Here is a 2,673-nt window from a genome sequence, read left to right as displayed (position 1 = left end):
AAAAGAAAAAAAAGAAGAAAAAAAAAAAGCTTGTAGATATTTTAGTTGTAGCATTTAACAATTGCAATCTAAGCCACCTGGATGCATGTAGTGCATTCTTACATGGTAATCTCATTAGAATGATGATACCTCCTGGTTTCGGAGGTGAGGAGTTATGAGTTTGCTAATAAAGATATTTTGTTGACATGCTAGAGCAAGCTGATGAGAATCTGTTTGAAAAGTGATAGAATAATTTTTTTTTCTTTTCTTTTTTTTGGGTGCAAATATTTACAGAAGATTGGCAGTCAAATTTGTACCTTGTTCATGGCTAGCATTCACATGAATGGTGGTTGTTCCTTTTCAGAGAAAAAGATTTATTTCTGTCTAAAATCAGGTGTAGTCATAGTTCTATCTTGGGTTGTTAGCAGTCAATCAATCATTATTTTTGCAAATTACATTTGTGGACTTAATCTTCATCACCATTTCTGCTAGCTTGTGTCCTGGATTGATGCTTGTCTATTATCTTTTGTTGCTTGTATGTCCCTTGCTACTTTTTGTGATGAATCTGAAACTGGAGCCACTTTATCCAAATGCTAGGATGGAAGAGTGAGTAGAGAAGAGAGGAATAGAGAGACAGAAGCAGAAGAAGAGATGAAGCACACCTTAAAATTTTCTTACTTTTCAACTGGCATTGCTGGTGCTGGAATCATAGGCATTTTCTCTGGATATCTCGGAGGTCAAACGGGAAATGCCCATACAATCCCTTTCAAGGTCTGCACATTCTTCATGCTGGCCACCTTTGTATCTGGAGCTGCTATGCTGCTTCTCACGTTCCTCCATCTTAGCAGCCGCATCTGTATTAAAATCGTTCCTCCATCTTAGCAGCCGCATCTGTATTAAAATCTTCAGAAGCCTCAAGTATATAACTTTGGGGTTTTTAACCCTTGCAATGCTTGATATTTCCTTTCTTTTCCTAAAGATTTTTTGCCATTCTTGCCTTTGTTCCAACATTGTTTATAGTGATGATTGCATTCTTTATGGCTTTATGCCAAAATGGGCTCCCATGGAGTCATCACTAAGGTAACAATGGCATGTCATTCCATCATTTATCCTAAGCTGTCTGAAACATTTGGATGCTGTGGATTGTCGTTCTCAATCCTAGCCTCTTGTAACTATGTAAATTAGTATGTAAATAGATCAGTTACCCAAAAGGATTCATGAAGATTATATTATGATTATTTTTGTACTAATATCATTGTTGTATTGTCTGCTGTCATTGGAAAACAGGGAAAAATAGAGAAACTATAATAGCAGAATGCTTACTTTTGGGGAATCCAGATATGATACAGATGTTGCTTATTTCTTCCATTTCAACGCAACTGAATGGAGAAAACAATTGGGAATTTATATATTTATGGTATCTTCTCTTTATAGCAAGCTAGATATACTACAGATGTTGCCGATTTCGTATTGGTCAATATCAATGGCTTTTATCAATCGATAGACCAGGTTTGGTATGGATTATTAGATATAATCTATGGAGCTAGCTGCTGAGAGCACTTTCTGCCTCTATTAGAGGAGATACTCCATTGTTCAAATCCAGCTGTGCAGTTCGGTAATGCCATTAACTCGTACTCTTCACCTAAACAGCCAATAACATTCTCTTGCATTGGAATCATTCTTAAAATCTATAAATTATATAACAAGTGTCAGTGCAGGGATTTAAATGGCTCTCCTCTAGCCTTAGCTTCCATCCAATTATTCACCGTAGTGGTAATTGTTAACACATTCCCTATATTGACAACCAATTAAACCATAATTGTCACTGGTGGATGGTAATCTTATATTTCACAACCTGAAAGAAACAGTCCTTTAATGAATTTAGGCAAAGGATTTGAATGTTTCATGGAAATTAGCTTCTGCATTGGTTGTTCTTGTCCCAGGCTCCATCCACCCCCAAATGATACAGTTATATTCCTCTGCCTCTCCTTTTCCCTTTGCATTCAACTGCACTTGAGCAGTCCTCACCATGCAGGAAAAAAAAAATGCTCGAATATACCTCTTAACATCATTTGGATGTTCAAAGTCAGAGTACAACTTGCTATTTTCATGCACTTCATAGCTTGAGCTTGTCAAAAATTGTACAGATTTTGGGGCTTGCATATCTTTCAAAACTAGCGGCATATCACGGCATACACCACTTCCTGATAAGCAAAACGGTTATCAGCAAGCGATAGCTTGGATGGTATCATCCTTTGCTACCTGGGCAAGGGGTCAGAGGCTCAATTCTGGTTGGAGTCGGCCCTTGAAGGATGGAATGAGTAGAAGGTGGAGATTATCCCTTCCTAGTCTGAATAAAAGAAACAAAAAGGTAACCATGCTTAAGCCAATACATGACAAAGTTGACCTGCTAACCGTAGGTTGTCAATTTGTAACTTTTATACTAGATGCTCTTGCGCATATAATGAAACAATAGGTGCCATAATCGTGAGGACCATGTCATTCCAAATAATCAGGCAAGAGATATTGACATTGCAATTGCTTATGTTAAAATCAAGTTGTAGAACTTGGATCAGGCATAGATTATTAGTATTTGTTGCAGTTGAAATCCATTCTGGGCCAGGATTGTTGGAGTCGGATGAGGATAGCGAGTCGACAGCCGCATGACTTACAAAAAAAGTCTTTGAGAGCTGG

The 2,673-nt window shown here is 37.6% G+C and overlaps 1 pseudogene; it reads left to right on the top strand.

Moving 5' to 3' along the window:
* Positions 1-1,301, top strand: part of LOC140851473 (uncharacterized) — a 7,150-nt pseudogene extending 5,849 nt beyond the window's left edge.
* The last annotated feature ends 1,372 nt before the right edge of the window (positions 1,302-2,673 follow it).

Source organism: Elaeis guineensis, chromosome 9, assembly GCF_000442705.2.
Source record: "Elaeis guineensis isolate ETL-2024a chromosome 9, EG11, whole genome shotgun sequence".
Classification (NCBI taxonomy): Eukaryota; Viridiplantae; Streptophyta; class Magnoliopsida; order Arecales; family Arecaceae; genus Elaeis; species Elaeis guineensis.
The sequence above is the reverse complement of the archived record's forward strand: the minus strand, read 5'-3'. Positions and strand labels throughout refer to the sequence as shown.